At 33.0% G+C, this 20,480-nt stretch overlaps 1 pseudogene; it reads right to left on the bottom strand.

The window, feature by feature from the left end:
* The window catches only part of LOC149542394 (uncharacterized), a 169,003-nt pseudogene that overhangs the window by 83,421 nt on the left and 65,102 nt on the right, over nucleotides 1–20,480 (bottom strand).

The following is a 20,480-nucleotide window of genomic DNA, read 5'->3' as shown; positions in this document are numbered from 1 at the left end:
TTTCATACCCCAATGACCTTAGCCATCTCACTCTAGGTATTGCAGCCTAGATAAATGTGTAGTCAATATCTACAAGGAAGAAAATGTCATTGCAATACCTTTCCACTAGGGAAACAAGGATTCTCAACCTTTGTTTCATGGTTTTCTTGAAATTCTCAAAATAACTAGTCATTATAGACTCTAAATTGTCTCCCATTTGTTCAATGTACTCATTAATTTGCACTGCCATAGACTTATTGGTCTTCCAACCTACCTTACCAAAAGAAGGAAACTCATTCTGTACATAGAAGAATATAAGATATCAAAATGGAACCAAATTTGTATTGAGCACTTTTTGATCTCCTTATTTCTCCTAGATTCTCATTGATTTGTTGTAGTTGTAGCTCTGCCAGATCATAAGTATGATCTTTCTTCACAATTTTGTATCCCACATCAACTATAATGCATGTAACAGAATTTGTGGGATATGACCCTCACTAAAATTTTTAGAAGTGGATCTTGTTGAAATCTGATTGAAAAGATCACTATTAAAGAAGGGAGATTATTGGTAAAGAATGTTTTTAATCATTGTTTTGTCACTGATGTCAAACCTGCTATTTGCTGAAATGAAAAATGCTTATAAGATCCAAGTACTATCACTTAGTTGATTGACAAAGAGGATTTAAACAATAAGATGTAACAAAAGCACCTAAGGGAAAGGTTGAGTTATGGTTTTTTAATGAAGTAAAAGGATCTGTTAAAACAATGGTAAAATGATGTATTGATAATACACCTGAAGATACAGAGGTTGGACACACTTAGAAACTCTAGAAGAATAAGTTGTAAGAAAGCTATCTGCAAAGCTTGACTAAATTCATTAGAGGGTGCCGAGCAAGTTAGTCCATGCCGAGTAGATTATTAGTAAGTTCCAAGCAAATGAAAAATCTAGTGTGTGCCGAGTGAAGGAGAAGGTGCTGAGCTAGATAAAAATATAATAGGGGCCAAAAATTAGTATAATTTAGTTGATGCCGAGTGAATCCACAATAGGTGCCGAGTAACACAGTATTTTTTGAGCATCAAAATTTCAATAGTGCCAAGCTACTACATTATTTGAAAAGTCAAAGATTTTCCAGATCTAAGCCAACAAGTTTGTTAACTTGAATTTTGTGAACTAGATGGAACATAAGGATGTTGAGTTGGTGGCACATAATTTTAGGTAAACCATTTTTGGGTGAATACAAGTGGATTCTACATGATGTTTCTAGAAGAAACAAGATAAGGGGTAGATTCATTGAATCTTACCTAATCCATTCGAACTAAAAATAAGTGTAGGAAGATTAGAGTAAAAAATTATCCCAAACTTCTATTTAAGGAGTTATAGGTCAAGAAGCAAGAGTGGTTAGATAGAGTGTGTGGTGTCAAGGAGAAGGCATCAAGAGGGAGGAATAGAGTACAAAGACTCTAATTTGATAGGTAACTACAGAGGTGATTGCATTGGCACAATGAGCATGGGGACTCAAGGAGATAAAGCTTGAAAGGAGGACAAGCTGCTAGAGCTGTAGAGACTCAAGGCCAAGCATATTTGTGAGATGAATTGAGATCTAAAATCTATAAGCTTTTTTGTGAGTTGTATTAGATCAAAAGCCCTTGTTGTTACTCTCTAGCAATTGTATCAGTTAGGAAAAATCCTATGGACTTAGGTTGGTTTAACAACCATTTGTAAATCCTTTAACAGGGTGACATTCCAAGTGAATGTTCTAAAGTCCTTTAACCAGGCCCACTTATAACAAGGTGGTTTAAATCCTTTAATAGGGTCACATTTAATAGTGTGTTTTGTAGCCTTTAACAAGGTAGGCCTTTTGCAAGGCATCACTTCAGAATAGTGAGAAAGGAGTAGCATGTTATTGGTGGTTTTTCCCAAATTGGGTTTCCACGTAAATCACTATGTTATGTGTTGATCTTTCATGTCTTATTTTAGTATGTTGATTTATCAGTAACTTGCTAAGAATAATGTTTAGCTTGGATGCATGGTTAGTTTAAATGGGCTCACTATACTTAGTGAAATTTTTTTATTAGGACATCTGGACCTTGAATAACTGATTCACCCCCCCTCTCAGTTATTCTAAAGAATTTCTAACAATTGGTATCAGAGCCATTTTTTGATTTAGTTTAAAGGTACTAGAAGTAGAAAAGATCAAGATGTTTAGGAGAGAAGTTTCCAAGCTTAACAGAGATAACTTCACTACCTGGAAATGTTTAATGAAGTTGCATCTTGGATCAATAGGTGATCATGCACAAGCCTCAATTGAAGTGGAATATGTTGATCCAGCTGGAGTCCCCACTGTAGAAGATTTGAATAAAAAGGAGCAAAATCATGCAATGCTAGAGATTGCATCTGCCCTCAACTATGCTGAATTTGATGACATCAAGGGATGTGACACTGCATTCAAAATGTGGCAAGCCTTGATAGATATTTATGGAAGAGATTAGAATGTCCAAAGAGTAAAGAGAGAAAGCCTCAGAGGAAAGTTTGATGACATGAGAATGGAGGAAGGTGAGAGCATTGCTCAATATGCCTCTAGAATAAAGGAAGTAGTAAGTGCAATAAAAAGTTTGGGTGGTCATTTAGATGATGATACTGTCAACAAAAAATTCTTAAGAACCTTGCTCCCCATCTATGCTATTAGAGTATCAGCCATCCAAGAGCTAAGATGTGTACCAAGAAACAAGCTAACTCTTGAAGGTATAGTGGGAAGACTTACTGCATTTGAGTTATCCAACTTTGATAACTACAAATCTAAGAATCTTGAATCTTCTTTCAAGGCCAAACTATTGTTGAAAGATACTAAAGAAGTGAGACCAAAGAAGAAGGGAAGAAAGATAAAATATGCATCAAGTGACAACATCACAGATGAAGAAGATGTGGAATAATTAGAAGCATTATTGGCCAAAATATTTCATAGAGGCAAAGGTAAGCTACCTATCATTTGTTTTCATTACTATGAAGTAGGACATATTGTTGCAAGGTGCACACAGAAAAAGAACTATAGAGAAGGCAACAAGCACAATAATAGAAGAGAAGATGATAACATAGATTACAAAGACAAAGGCAAAAAGTGCTACATTGTTGAAGAAGAGGATTCTGATGAAAAAATTGATGAGGTAATCTATGTAGCCATGAAGGACGAGTTAGATGAAGATGAGGCAACAATACTGGCAACCTATGTAAACAAGAATGACAGGTGGATCATAGACAGTGGGTGCTCACATCACATGACATGAGACAAAAGTAAGTTTGTTACTTTTACTTAGTATGATGAAAATAGTGTTAGATTTGGAAATGATGCTCCATGTCTAATCAAAGGAAAAGTTTCCATTAAGCTTATAGAGAAAATTTCATGCGATAATGCACATTATGTTGAAGGATTGAACTACAATTTGATGAGTGTGTCACAGTTAAGCAATGTAGGATGAAGAGTAGAATTTGGAAACAAAACTGCCAAAATCTATGACATTGATGGAAATCTGATAGGAAAAGGAGATGAAACTAGGAGTAATCTATTTTACCTAGATATGGAGGATGCTTCTTGTCTCATTGTAAAATTTGATGATGTGTGGCTATGTTATAAAAGGCTATATCATGTCAACTTTGATAATCTAATTAACATTATAAAAATGAAGAAAGTTAGAGGTTTGCCCAAACTGAAGAAGCTTGACAATACAATGTGCAAACAGTGTTAGCTAGGAAAGATGACCAAGTTAAGTTTCAAAAGAAAAACCTACACTTCCAAAGAAGTATTAGAGTTAGTCCATACTGATTTATGTGGCCCAATAGAAGTGCAAAGCTACAAAGAAGACATATATATAATGTTGTTTGTTGATGACTATTCTAGAATGATGACTATGATGTTCCTAAAGAAAAAATCTAATACTTTTCAAATGCTTAAGTGGTATTTGGCTAGGGTTGAGAAGGAAACAAGGAAGAGTCTGAAGTGCCTAAGATTAGACAGAGGAGGAGAGTTCACATAAAAAGAATTAGAGACATTTTGTAATGATAAAGGAATTAAGAGAAAAACATCAGCACCTAGAACTCCTTCGCAAAATGGCATTGCAGAGAGAAGGAATAGATCAGTAATAGACTATTGCAGAACATTAATGATGGAGAAGAAAGTTACTCTAAATTACTAGAGAGAAGCTGTAAGTACAGTTGTCTATACCTTAAATCAAGTATAAATTAAGAAAGGTACAAATGCAACACCTTTTGAATTATGGTATGGTCACTCACCTAATGTAAAACATTTCAAAGTATTTGAAAAATTTGATGCAAAGAGTTATGAAGGCATATTCCTTGGATACTCCACTAGAAGTAAAGCATATAAGTGTTTTAATACTAACACTAACAAAATTATGGATAATGCAAATGTAAACTTTGATGAGCATAGAATAGTTCAAGTTGATGAATCCATCAAGAAACCATAAGAGTATAGATCCTTTATATACTTCTATGAAGGAATGCCTACTGAAGAAGAAGCTACCAATCAAGTTGGGAATCAACAAAAAGTTTTAGTATCAACCAAGTCACAACTAGTGAATGCTAGGTTGCATTCATAAGCTGAGTTTTAGAATAAAGATAATGCACATTTTGACTCTGAAATCAGTACATATGCAAGAGATGTGCATAGTGACTCTGAAGCTGGAAGACCAAACATGGAAACATGGATAGAACCATGGTTATCAAGTATGTGAGAAGACATCGCCCTACTAAACAAATCATTGGTGACAAGGAAGCCAAACCAATGAAAAGGAGTAGACTAAGAAATGAATCATGTCTGTTGAGCCAAATTGAACCCAAAACAGTGAAAGATGCACTACTAGATGATGATTGGTGCAAAGCTATGGAAGAAGAGATTGATCAGATAGAGAAGAACAAAACTTGGACTTTAGTTCCAAGACCTACTCATAAGAATGTGATTGGTACCTAGTGGGTGTTTAGGAACAAGCTAGATGAGAATGGTTAGATCACAAGAAATAAGGTGAGACTAGTTTGTAAAGGTTATGCACAAGAGTAAGGATTGGACTATGGGGAAACATTTGCCCCTATTGCAAGGATGGAAGAAGTAAGAACCCTACTTGCATATGCTGCTTACAAAGGTTTTAAATTCTACCAAATGGATGTAAAGTCTACTTTTCTAAATGGTATAATGTAAGAGGAAGTCTACATTGAACAACCAGAGGGATTTGTTGATGACAACAACAAGGATATGGTTTGCAAACTACATAAAACACTCTATGGTTTGAAACAAGCACCTAGATCATTGTATGAGAGACTTCACAAATATCTTGTAAAGATAGGATTTGAGAGAATAGATGACAATAGTAACCTATATATCAAGACATAAAAAGGTAAAGATATTCTGATATCTGAAATCTTTGTTGATGATATAATATTTGGAGGAAAAGATGCACTATGCAAACATTTTTTGATTAGATGAAACATGAGTTTGAGATGTCAATGTTTGGAGAAACCAAATTCTTTGTTGGATTGACATATTTGTGACTCAATCAAAATGTATCAAGGAGATACTCAAAACATTTGTCTTAGAGGATTCAAAACTAGTCAATACACCAATGGTAATAGGACATAAGTTATCTAAGAATGATGAGTCAACAGAAGTAAATCAAACAATGTACATATCAATGATTGGAAAGGTACAATATGTTGTATACAATAGGCCAAAAATTACATTATCTGTTGCAATAGTGACAAGATTTTTTGCAAACCCAAGAGAAAGTCATCTTATGGCAGTAAAAATAATAATGAGGTACCTAAAAGGAACATATGACTTTGGTTTATACTACAAGAAGACTAAAAAGTTTGAGTTGAATGCTTACACTGATGCAGATTGGGGAGGTAATATAGATGATAGAAAAAACAACAGTGGAGGAGCACTCTTCTTTGGTAAAAGATTAGCAACTTGGACTAGCAAAAAACAAAGTTGTATCTCATAGTCCATAGTTGAAGCTGAGTATTTTGCTAGTTTAATCAACTACACCAATATTGTATGGATCAAGCATCTATTGAAAGGTATGAAGGAAGAGATAACTAAACCTATGATACTCTATTGTGAGAACACAAGTGCCATCAACATATCAAAGAATCTCGTGATGCATGCCAAAACCAAGCACATTGCAATTAAGTATCACTATGTAAGAGAACTGGTGGAAGACAAACAAGTGAAGATGGAATATGTTAACTCAAAGGAACAAATTGTTGATATCTTCACAAAACCATTACCCAAAGATGCATTTGAGTATCTTAGAGATAAGTTAGGGGTGTACCCCTATCCATGGCTGTTTGAGTAACAATAAGACTGCCATGCATGAAATAAGTTGATTAGTGAAATGATATAAATTGATGTAGAGGAATCTTACTTTAGGTTTTTCTTGAAGTAGTTAAAATACTAAAATTTCAAATCAGTCACAAGCAAGGAGACAGAGGGAGAAACTAAAGTTCCTACAAATGCTACACTTGCATGATAAGATGCTAAAACACTATGTCTTTGGTATTGTTGTCAAAGAGGGATAAATAATAGAAACTGATCAAGTCTATATGATCAAATGTGTAGAGTGAGAAATAATAGAAAGGAAGGAGAAAGGAAACAACAGCTAAGAGGGAGATGCAAAAACACAAGAATTAGTCAGGATAATAGATCAGAGAGGGAGTAGAACAAAAAGAAGAAGATAGTGTATCATCAAAGAGGGAGATATGAAAGCTGATGAAAATAGTAATGAAAACAAGTTTCTTTTTTTTTTGGCTTTTGACTTACTATTTTAACCTAGTTAGAATTTTGACAACTTGATCGATCAATTTGGTTTGCCATCAATGCTAAAGAGGGAGATTGTTGAAATCTGATTGAAAAGATCACTATTAAAGAAGAGAGATTATTGAGAAGAATGGAGATTATTGGTAAAGAATGTTTTCCATCATTATTTTGTCACTAATGGAAAACTTGCTATTTTTTGGAATGACAATTGCTTATAAGATCCAAGTACTATTACTTAGTTGTTTGATGAAGAGGATTTAATCAATATTATGTAAAAAAACCACCTAAGGTAAAGGTTGAGTTATAGTTTTGTAATGAAGTACAAGGATCAATGAAGACAATGACAAAATGATGTATTGATAATACACCTAAAGATATAGAGGTTGGCTACACTTAGAAATTGTAGAAGAATAAGTTGTAAGAAAGCTATTTGCAAAGCTTGACTAAATTCATTAGAGGGTGTCGAGCAAGTTAGTTCATGATGAGTAGATTATCAATACATGTCGAGAAAATGAAAAATCTAGTGTGTGCTGAGTGAAATAGAAGGTGCCAAGCTAGATAAAAATGTAATAGATGTTGAGCATTAGTAAAACTTAGTTGATGCTGAGTGAATCCACAGTAGGTGCCAAGTAACACAGTATGTGCCGAGCATCAAAAATTCAATAGTGTCAAGCTGCTACATTATTTGAAAAGTCAAAGATTCACCAAATTTGAGTTGACAAGTTTGTTACCTTGAATTTTGTGAACTAGATGGAAGATAGAGATGTTGAGCTGGTGGCACAAAATTTTAAGTAAACTATTTTTGGGTGAATACAAGTGGATTCTACATGATGTTTGTAAAAGAAACAAGATAAGGGGTAGATTCATTGAATCTTACCTAATCCATTTGAACTGAAAATAAGTGCAAGAAGATTAGAGCGAAAAAGTATTCCAGACTTCTATTTAAGGAGTTATAGGTCAAGAAGAAAGAGTGGTTAGATAGAGTGTGTAGTGTCAAGGAGAAGGCATCTAGAGGGAGGAACAGAGTACAAACACTCTGCTTTGATAGGTGACCATAGAATTTATTGCACTGGCACAACGAACATAGAGACTCAAGGAGAAAAAGCTTGAAAGGAGGACAAGCTATCAGAGCTACATAGATTGAAGGCCAGGCATATTTGTGAGCTAAATTGAGATCTAAAATCTGCAAGTTTTGTTGTGAGTTGTATCAGATAAAAAATCCTTATTGTTACTCTCTAGCAATTGTATTAGTTAGTGAAAATCCTATGGACTTAGGTTGGTTTAACAACCATTTGTAAATCCTTTAATAGGGTGACATTCCAAATGAATATTTCAAAGTCCTTCAACCAGGCCCACTTCCAATAGGGTGGTTGAAATCCTTTAAAAAGGTCATGTTTAACAGTGTGTTTTGTAGCCTTTAATAGGGTAGGCCTTTTACAGGGCATCACCGCAGAAGAGTGAGAAAGGAGTATAATGTTACTGGTGGTTTTGCCAAATTGGGTTTCCATGCAAATCACTATGTTATGTGTTGATCTTTCATGTCTTATTTCTGTATGTTGATTTATCAGTAACTTGCTAAGAAGAATGGTTAGCTTGGATGCATGGTTAGTTTAAATGGGCTCACTATACTTAGTGAAAAAGTTTTATTAGGACATCTGGACCTTGAATAAATGATTCACCCCCCTCTCAATTATTCTCAATCATTTCTAACAATTGGTATCAGAGCCATTTTCTGATTTGGTTTAAAGGTACTAGAAACAGAAAAGATCAAGATGTCTAGGAGAGAAGTTCCCAAGCTTAATAGAGATAAATTTGCTACCTGGAAAAGTCTAATGAAGCTGCATCTTGGATCAATAGGTGATCATGCACAAGCCTTAATTGAAGTGGAACATGTTGATCCAGCTGGAGTCCCTATTGTAGAAGATTTGAATAAAAAGAAGGAGCACAATTAGGCAATGTTGGAGATTACCTCTATCCTCAACTATGCTGAATTTGATGACATCAAGGGATGTGACACTACATTCAAGATGTAGAAAACCTTGATAGCTATTTATGGAGGAGATCAAAATGTCAAAAGAGCAAGGAGAGAAAGCCTCAAAGGAAAGTTTGATGACATGAGAATGGAGGAAGGTGAGAACATTGCTTAGTATGCCTCTAGAATAAAGGAAGTAGTAAGTGCAATAAGAAGTTTGGGTGATCATTTAGATGATGATACTGTCAACAAAAAATTCTTAAGAACCTTGCTTCCCATCTATGCTATTAGAGTATCAACTATCCAAGAGTTAAGATGCATACCAGTAAACAAGCTATTTCTTGAAGGTATAGTGGGAAGACTTACTGCATTTGAGTTATCCAACTTTGATAACTACAAACTTGAGAATCTTGAATCTGATTTCAAGGCCAAACTATTGTTGAAAGATACTAAAGAAGTGAGACCAAAGAAGAAGGGAAGAAAGATAAAATATGCATCAAGTGACAACATCACAGATGATGGAGATGTGGAACAATTGGAAATATTGTTGGTTAGAAAATTTCACAAAGGAAAAGGTAAATTCAAAGTTAAGTTGCCTATCATTTGTTTTAATTGCAATGAAGTAGGACATATTGTTGAAAAGTGCACATAGAAAAAGAACTAGAAAGAAGAAAACAAGCACAAGAACAAAAGAGAAGATGATAACAGAGATTACAAAGACAAAGGAAAAAAGTGCCACACTATTGAAGAAGAGGATTCTGATGAAAATAATGATGAGGTAATCTATGTAGCCATGAAGGATGATTTAGATGAAGACAAGGCAACAACACTGGTAACCTATGTAAACAAGAATGATAGGTGGATCATAGACAGTGGGTGCTCACATCACATGACAGGAGACAAAAGTAAGTTTGTTACTTTTACTCAGTATGATGGAAATAATGTTAGATTTGGAAATGATGCTCCATATCTAATCAAAGGAAAAGGTTCCATTAAGCTTACAGAGAAAATTTCATGTGATAATGCATATTATGTTGAAGAATTGAACTGCAATCTGCTAAGTGTGTCACAGTTAAGCAATGTAGGATTCCAAGTAAAATTTGGAAACAAAATTGCCAAAATCTATGAAACTGATGAAAATTTGATAGGAAAAGGAGACCAAACTAGGAGTCATTTGTTTTACCTAGATATGGAGGATGTTGCCTATCTCATTGTAAGATTTTATTATGTGTGGCTGACATAAAAGACTATGTCATGTCAACTTTGCTAATCTGATTAACATCAGCAAAATGAAGAAAGTTAGAGGTTTGGACAAACTGAAGAAGCATGACAATACAATGTGCAATCAGTGTCAGCTAGGAAAGATGACCAAGTCAAGTTTCAAAAGAAAAACCTACACTTCCAAAGAAGTACTAGAGTTACTCCATACTAATTTATGTGGCCCAATAGAAGTGAAAAGCTACAAAGGAGACAAATATATAATGTTGTTTGTTGATGACTACTCTAGAATGATGATTGTGATCTTCTTAAACAAAAAAATTGATGCTTTTAAAATGTTTAAGTGGTATTTGGCTAGGGTTGAGAAGGAAATAGGGAAGAGTCTGAAGTGCCTAAGATCAGACAGAGGAGGAGAGTTCACATCAAAAGAATTTGAGATATTTTGCAATGGTAAAGGAATTAAGAGACAAACACTAGCACCTAGAACTCCCCCACATAATGACATTGCAAAGAGAAGGAATAGACCAGTGATAGATTATGCCAGAACATTAATGATGGAGAAGAAAGTTGCTCTAAAGTACTAGAGAGAAGTTGTAAGTACAACTATCTATACCCTGAATCAAATACAAATCAAGAAAGGTACAAATGCAACACCTTTTTAATTATGGTATGGTCACTCAACTAATATAAAACATTTCAAAGTATTTGGTTGTAAGTGCTATATTCTTAAAAATTCTAGAAATGGAAAGTTTGATGCAAAGATTGCTGAAGGCATATTCCTTGGATACTCCACTGGAAGTAAAGCATATAAGTGTTTTAATACTAACACTAAAAAAATTGTGGAGAGTGCAAATGTAAACATTGATGAGCATATAGAAGTTCAAGTTGATGAATCCATCAAGAAACCAGAATAGTACATATTCTTTATATACTTCTATGAAGGAATGCCTGTTGAAGAAGAAGCTGCCAATCAAGTTGGGAATCAACAATGAGTTTCAGTATCAGTAAAGTCACAAGAAATGAATGCTAAGTTTTATTCAGAAGTTGAGTTGTAGAATGAAGATAATGCACATTTTGACTCTAAAATCAGTACACATGAAAGAGATGTGCACAGTGACTTTGAAGCTGAAAGACCAAACATGGAAACAAGGATAGAATCATGGTTTTCCAAGTATGTGAGAAGACATCACCCCAGTAAAAAAATTATTGGTGACAAGGAAGCTAGACCAATGACAAGGAACAAACTAAGAAATGAATCATGTCTACTAAGCAAAATTGAACCCAAAACATTGAAAGATGCACTACTAGATGATGATTGGTTTAAAGCTATGGAAGAAGAGATTGATCAAATAGAAAAGAACAAAACTTGGATTTAGTTCCAAGACTTGCTAATAAGAATGTGATTGGTACCAAGTGGGTATTTAGGAACACACTAGATGAGAATGGTGAGATCAGAAGAAATCTCAAGGAATCTCTGGCTTCATCTAGTTGTTGCAGTAAGAGATGTATCTCAATCTCCTAATTCTCAATAGTCTTTCTCAACTTGTAAACTTCCATCTCAAGATCTTTTCTCCAAGCTGTAAAGCTTCTCCTAATAAGAACTTAGCTCTAATACCAATTCTTGGAGATACAAATGGGAAATGTATACTTTTGAGGGGGGTAGGGGTGAATAAGAAGTACTAAACTCCAACCAATAAAAATTTCAACTTTAAAACATTGCATGCATAAACATATAGAAATAACATGTAAAGAAAATGCGTCCACATAAACACTTGACACTAGATATGATTACTCAGAAACCCTCCAATGAGAAGGTAAAACTAGGGTGGGGATGACGCCAATAATTCTTCACTACTGCAATAATAAAGTTCACTTGTTCAGGTTACATATTTTGACCATTTTCATGATCTACCCTGTGAAAGACCTACCTTGTTAAAGGCTTACAAAGGATTGTTAGATCCTACCCTATTAAAGGATTTTAACACCCTGTTAGAAGTGTGCATGGTTAAAGGAGTTTAGAACACTCACTTGGAATGTCACCGTGTTAAAGGATCTATACAATGGTTGTTAAACCAACCTAAGTCCATAGGATTTCATTCTACTGATACAATTGTTAGAAAGTACAATAGAATGTTTGATATGATACACTTAAAATCTAATATTTTTGATTTCAGGTCTCTATTCAATTCATCTTGATCCTCTATGCTCTGATATGAAATTATTGTAATCTTAATCCTTTGTTTTGCTAACTAATTCTGCAATTTTGACCTTCTTCTAAGTCACCTTCAACTTGATCAATTCATCCCTTTCACTTCCTTCAAATCTTTTGCTAGCATTACCTCCTCACATGCATTCTCTCTCACACACTATGTAATATGGGGCTTCGTCTCTCTTTAAAATGACTTTGGTGGCTTAGGGTTAGGTATGAATCTATGATTGAGATTCATCCAATTTTCCCTCTCAATTCCTTCCATTTTTCTGATTGGTTGCATGTAGATTGCATAGGGAATACAAATAGATTTGATCTTATCTTCAAAGCTTCATGATCTATCTATATGTCAGCTCAAAAAATGGTTTACATGGTTGTTTGTACCATCACAAACAACTAGATCAATTTCATGTTACTCAACACTTGATAATACTAATGCTCAACGCATACTAATTTTTTTTTTGGCTCGACACTTGAACTTGCTTGACATCTATTGTTCACTCAACACTTGAAACTTGCTCGACTTTGTCTATCTGCTCGACACTTACTATTTACTTAGCACATGAGTGAATCAAGACTCATTGTAACTTGACATCTATATTATACTCAGCATATGTTACTTAGCTTGGCATGAACTTAGAAAATTTCTTAAGTGTGTTGACACTCAATTGTCAAAACCAATCTATGATCAACACTTTAAACTTTCCTTTATCTCTGTGAAATATCCTTACCAGTAGTGCTTCAAGTTGATCTACATCTTTCTCATCTGTATCACTTTTACTAGACACATATTTTTTCTTTTTCTTCTTCTTTTCATCAATTTCCTTCAATGACACCTTAGCTTTGAAAGAAGATTCTATATCAATAGGTTTGTAATTATCAAAATTAGATAGTTCAAAAGTAGTGAGCCTACCTACCAGACCTTTAAGAGTTAGTTCATTCCCTTGCATACATCTATATTCTTGTATTGCAAAAAATCTAATAGCATAAATAGGCAACAATGTTCTCAAAACTCTACTTAGTACAATATCATCATCTATTTTACTAGTAGCTCCTCTTATTACATTAAGAACATATTTTATCTTAGAACAATATTGAGCAATATTCTCACCTTCTTGAATTCTCATATCATCGAACTTACCTCTGAGACTTTCAGCTTTGGCTCTTAGAACATTCTTGTCACCTCCATAGATAATGTGTATAACATCCCACATTTTCTTTTCACTATCACAACATTTGATGTCATGAAATTTGACATAGCTTAGGGAAGAGGAAATCTCCAACATTACCTAGTTTTGTTCTTTCTTCTTTTTCAGATGTTCAACAGTTAGTGATCTAGTAGGATCAACATGCTCAACAACAATGGTAGATTGTGCATGATCTCCAAGACCTACTAGGTGTAGCTTCATCAAACTTTGACATCCAGGAAAGTTATCTCTATTAAGCTTGGCTACTTCTCTTTTTGACATCTTGATCTTTTTACTTCTAGTACCTTCAAACTAGTCCTCTTAAGTAGATGGCTTTGATACCAATTATTGGAATTCTTTAGAATAACTGAGAGGGGGTTGAATTAGTTATCCAAGGTCCAAATATACAAATAAAACTTTTCACAACTTAGTGAACCCATATCCATAAAACATTTTCATCATGCATGCATCCATTAGATTATGCAATCACTTAAACTTGTAGGTTACTGTCAAATCAATTTGCAAAAATGTAAACATGAAACATAACAGATCAAGAATAACACATTTGACACAATGATTTAACATGGAAACTCAATTTGAAAACAACCACCGGTAACATGCTACTCATTCTCACTCTTTTGAAGTGATGCCCTATGAAAGGCCAACCTTGTTAAATGTTACAATACACACTATTAAATGTGACCCATTTAAAGGATTTTAATCACCCTGTTACGAGTGAGCTTTGTTAGAGGACTTTAGATCATTCACTTAGAATGTCACCTAGTTAAAGGATTTACAAATGATTGTAAGGTCAACCTTAATACAAAGGATTTACCCTAGACAGATACAATGATTAAAAGTTAATAGTAAGGCTTGATCTGATAACAACATACAACTCCATTTGCAGATTACATATTTCTATTAAATAGTCCTCCATTCTACTTGGCTTTCACACTCTTCAACTCTAATAGCTTGTTCACCCTTCAAGCATCCATACCCTTAAGCCTTCTTTCTTTGCTTACCAATGTAGTCTCTTCTCTTAGGTCACTAAATGAAGCAAATACCCTAGACTCCTTGTCTTCCTTAGGTTCTTGCACATGACAACCCTTACTTCTGACTAGCTATCTCTATAAATAGAGAATTAAGATATTTTTTTGTTCATCCTCCATCATCCATTTTATGGATAGGTTGGATTTAATGAATCTAACATTCATTTCATTTCATTCCCTTCTAGAAACTTCTCCTTCAATCCTTTTGAATTCACTTCAAAATGATTAACCATGAATTTTGTACCACCAGCTCATCAATCATATCTTTGGCATGGTTCACACAATTTAAGAAATCAATCTTGTCAACTCAAATTCATAGAATTCTCAATCTTTCTCATAATGTTGACACTTGACATTAGCTGGTTTCTGATGCTTGACACTTATTGTGTTTCTCAACATCTTCTATTAAATCACTTGGCACAAACTAAAGTTTACAAAATGCTCAAAATCAACTAAACCTTACTCGGCTTACACTATTTCACTTGGCTTACACTAATATTGACTTTTCTAAGCTCCAACTGATTTTTTGCTAAGCTTGCACTAACTTTGCTCAGCACCCACTGTGCAAAATGTTAAGCTTGGCAAATTTTTTTTGTTTAACTTGTTCTTCTAGACTTAATCAGTGTAACCAACCTTTGTAACCTTAAGTAGATTATCAAAGCAGTATAATATCATTGTCTTAATTAATTCTTGTACTCCTTTTCATAACATAACTCAACCTTTCCTCTAGGTGCTATTGTTACCTCATTTGATCAAATCCTCTTCATCAATAAAATAAATGATAGTACTTAAATCATATAAGCAATCATCTTACCAACAACTAGAAGGTTTGACATCAATGACAAAACAATGATTGAAACACATTTATCATACTTGTATCAATCTGTTTTCAATAGTTGGCATTTGGCTACATGCATACCTAACAAGAAGAAATGGTTTACCAACATTTGAAAACTAAAAATTAGAAAAGAAGATTTTACACTATTCTCATTTGGTTGCAGCAATGAATATCAAATTAGAAAGATACAAAGGGAAGCTTTCCAATAAGATATTATAGACAATTTCATTGGAAGACCACAAGACAATCATAGATGCATTGCAAAAGAGAGAGGATGCAAATGGTATAGTAGGATGACCACAAAATACACACATGTAAGTTTTTTCTTTATTGTTCCTTTTTTATATATGTTCTTATATAGTTTAAATGTATGTATGCATTGTCAATAGAAAATTAGAGAACTTTTATATACCTGTTATTTAGGTCTCAAGTACAACTTATGCAAATTTAAATGTTTAAGGTGGATCGAACATCATCATCTTGTGCAATTACACATAGTGCGCATATACATTAAACATATTTACATAATATAGATAGGTATTATTAATTTATGCTTTTACTAAAATTTCAATTTGTATTTTTTTAAAATTTTATTTTTCAGGACCTCATTTGAAGAAATGTGTTCAACCAAATTTTTATTTCAATCGAAACATGTTGTAAACATTTTAAAATAGGAGTTCACTTCTATTTATGTCCTTCACATTGTGTTACGTATATATGACTTCACTTTTTAAAAAAAAGTAGATGAGTTCAGTTGTGTAAAATATAGGAGTTCACTTCTATTTGAAAGTTAATGGTGTGCACTTAATATTCAATTCTTTGTCAATTCAAGTAATGACCTCCTATATTTTTCCATTAATTTTACATTCAAACATGTTTGAATTAATGTATCTATATTTAATTAAAATTATTGTTCATGTACCATATACTAACAAAATGTGTCATAACATGAATAAAATGTGTCATAATAAAAAAAATGGGTCATACTTACAACATAATAACATAAGAATCTATACTAGATACACTAGTATGATAAGAAGTAAAAATATATAGCATTGTATAACATGATCTATGAAGTCAAAAAATAATAATATAATATAAATAATTGTCTTAATACAAAGTGTATCATAATAAACAATATGTGTCATAAAAACACAATGTAAAGGTGCCAAAAGACCTAATCTATCTGATCTGTAGTCCTCTTTACTCCACGCGAAGAGGACTCAGATGGATCATCCTGTGTAACATGATGTGTCTCATCATGTGGGGCATTGTGTGTCACATCTTGTGTGGGATCCTTAGAAAATAATATGTACATGCTTAATTGAAATGGGTTTCAAAATCTAGCTTGGAAATAAAAATAATAATTTAGTACTTATTTAAAATAATACCATGTGAGATAGGTGTCCCTCTATAAAGGAGAAGGTGCACTGTCATAGCTACCAAATGTGGCAGTGGTGAGGTCCTATAATAGAATACATAAATTTTAAAAATTTGATAAAGATCATAATGAACTATGTATAAATAAAAATACTAACCTCGAAGGATGACGTCTATACCTCCATCTGGCTTAGTCCTATAGTCCCACCAACACTCATGGTGACATCATCCTAAAATCATGGATACATAAACCTTAAGTCAAAATTATATTTACATGAATTACAAAGTACATAAATTTAAAAGTACATAATTTACACTACAAATTTTTAAAATAAAAGCATATATATCATACTTGAGTACTAGCCAGTATCAAAAATGTGTCTAGAGATATGCTATCCTGATGATCATGTACTCCAATGGCCTCTAAATAAAAAACACAATGCTGGTTAGAGTTGTAGATATGAGTTAATAAGAATGCATATGCAACAAAAAAATCCTGAAAAAGTACATACAATACATATTTGAGGCTGAACTTCACTACTAGAAGCATCAACATATCTGAAATGCTCAAAAGATGGACTAAAAAATAGACTTTACCGAGGCCTAGTTGGAAATGTAAGACTCATCCCCTATTTGTAAAACCAACATACATAGTTATACATGAATCAAAGTTGAAAATAAGTTAATAACAATGTGTACAAAAAAATAGGAAAAAATATTTTTCTTGAAAAGTTCATACTATAGGTATTTGAGGATGTGTCTCACTGGTGGATGGATCAAGGTCTATACAAGCATGTAACTATGTAATGGATGACAATTCCTAAAAAATTAGATAAAAATAATATATGAGTGCATGTTATTAAATTCAAGTTCTAGTGTACATTATTTTAAGTATAATTCAAAGTGCATACCATATGAGGGATGCCAACATCTAAAGGTCTCAAAAAAAGACTATACTGTCTCCTAGGAGGAATACTATCTTTCATCAACTGTTAATTGAAAATCAACATATATTAATATGGTTAATATAAGTATGGATATATGTAGAATGTAAATAATAATGCACTTTATAAATATTAATTAAATTTTTACCTATTGCTCCTGACTATCTCCCTTCCCACAAAGAAGGTCAACAAATGATGACACATCAATATCATCACTACCACCACCATGAGAAGCATACACCTCATCATCAAAATCACCACCCTCAGCATCATGGAAATCCTATGTTGTATTGACATCACTCTAAGGGCCTCTACATTTACCTTCACAATTGGTACAAATGTGTCCAAGGGGATGAATAACCCTAGCTTTCTTCCAATAGTCTACTAAATTTCCTGAAAGGTCACTCAATAAAATAAGAGAAGATGACACTTCTCGGTGATGGAGATGTTAGAGTGGGGTTGTTGTTGCACCAAAAGAATGATCTTTCAATGCCCAATACAACCACTCAACTTATAGTACATAGGAGGTGGTTAAGCCCTTGTCATGAATCCTGAGGGGAGTACTAAACAAATTTCCAACAATCTCCCCCTTGGCATTAACCAAGGATCTGTGGATTCAAACCTATGACCAAGCTCTAATACCACTTGTTAGAGTGGGGTTGTCATTGTACCAAAAGATAGATCTTTTAATGCCCAATACAACTACTCAAGTTATAGTGCATAGGAGGCGGTTAAGCCCTTGTCATGAATCTCGAGGGGAACATTGAACAAATTTCCAATAGGAGAGGCACTGGAACAACTAGTGCAAGAAGAGGAAGAAAAGGCTGAGGATGTTAACAATTCATCATATTATCACTGAGCTTTTTCCTAGGCCTATCCTTAGGCATCCCTCCATCGACCCCCTGAAATTATTTTATATCAAAATAGTTGGGTTTCAAACCCAATTCAAATTATACCCATAGTTTCCTATGAAAGTACATGGGCACCTCATGATTAGTGCGTGGTGGATGGTCAAATACCATCCACCACTACTCCCAAAAGTGATTTGATATGCAGGGATGTGTGCACCATCTAATAGATATATGAGGCTTCTTCTCACTTATCTCATCACTTGTCTTCAGGTTCACAAAACATCTTTCTAAATATCCTTTATTTATTTTTAACTGATGGAACTATCAATAAGACATGCTATTAGAATAGTAGGCATGTATATTTTGCTTCCATGGTTCGGGTGGGGGTGGGTCCATGAAATATAATTGACATATATGTATACAACATAAAAATTCACAAAATTACTATTTAATTAAAATAAATCTAAAATATCAATATAAATACATCTTTAAAACCATATATTTACATCTAATACATCTTTAACCACTTGAATATATCAAAAAGAGGAGGGGAGAATATTCATACTAATGATTTAATATATTAGGATTAAAGAAACATTGAATCATAAACATACATAACTGTAAAGTGTAGGTTTAATTATATGGTTTAAGTAGATTCTAACCCCTAACTTTGGTTAGTGCTTAATATGTACAACATAAAATTAAATTACAATTATTATTTAGCTAAAATAAATCTAAAATATCAATACAAATACATCTTTCAAACCATATATTTACATCTAATACATCTTTAACTACTTGAATATATCAAAAAAAGGAGGAGAGAGATTAAATTTAAAAAATGGATTATTATTAAGGTTATGACTTACATTAGTACGATTGTGCTTACATTTAAAATTATTGTTTCACAAAGGACTAGGATTGGGGTATGGATTAGGATTCAATTTATATTTATATTAGGCTCAAAATTAGGCTAAGCATTAGAAGTATTTTTAAAATCGGTTTTGGAATTATATATCTGAATTATGATACTTGAGTTAGGTAGGAGATTATGGTTTAGAAATATATGGTTAAGGTTTAGGTTGGGGTATAAAAGAAGCATTTTAGGGGTTAAGGTTAGAGGATTAGGGTCATGGTTATCTTTTAAAAATAATTTTTTAGGGCATCAATGTAAAACTTGGTTCATTTTAGTATTGGGATATGGATATGGGCTAACATCATGGTTTAGATTTATGTTTAGAATTTAGTGTCTATGGTAGGGTAAGGAATATAAGGTTTTAAAATTAACTTATTATCTAGGCATTTAAGGTTTAGAGTTAGTTTTAGGATTGAATTAAGTATTTTAGATTATGCATTAGGTAGGGTTTAGTTAGGATGTACATATTAGGGTCAATGTTACTATGGCTCTAGTTAAGATTATATTATGATTAGAATTCAGATTATTATAGAGTTATATAGTTAATTTCTCTTATGGTTGAAGCATAATTTTTACTAGATTTAAGGATAGAATAGGGTTATGATTCGAGTAGATAGGAATATGAACTACTTAGAGTTAATGTCAAAAAGTGAATTAAAATTATGGTTCAAGATTATGGTTAGAGTTTGATTATTAAATTCAAGGTCTAATATATACCTAAGTTTTGGATTATAGTTGAATTATAAATACAAATAGGGTAATAAGTTAATACATTCGGGTTAGAAAAACATTTGAAAAACATGTATTTAAGTGTAAAGTGCATGTTTGAGTATAGGGTTTATACAAATTCTAACCATAAACTTCGGTTAATATTTAATATGTACAACAAAATAATTTATAATTACTATTTAGTTGAAATAAATCTAAAACATCAATGTAAATACATGTTTAAACAATCTAAACATCTAATGCATCTAGAATTATTTATCACTTTAACTTTAATTATGTGTCATATAAATTAAATACATTTAAAATATTAATTTAAATGAACATCTAATATCAAGAAAGGGAGGAGAGAGAAAGAGAGGAGAGATATAGAGATGAGAGAGAAAG

Source organism: Cupressus sempervirens, chromosome 8, assembly GCF_028749045.1.
Source record: "Cupressus sempervirens isolate cs-2001-9-10 chromosome 8, ASM2874904v1, whole genome shotgun sequence".
Taxonomy (NCBI): domain Eukaryota; kingdom Viridiplantae; phylum Streptophyta; class Pinopsida; order Cupressales; family Cupressaceae; genus Cupressus; species Cupressus sempervirens.
This window is presented reverse-complemented; position numbering and strand designations above follow the sequence as displayed.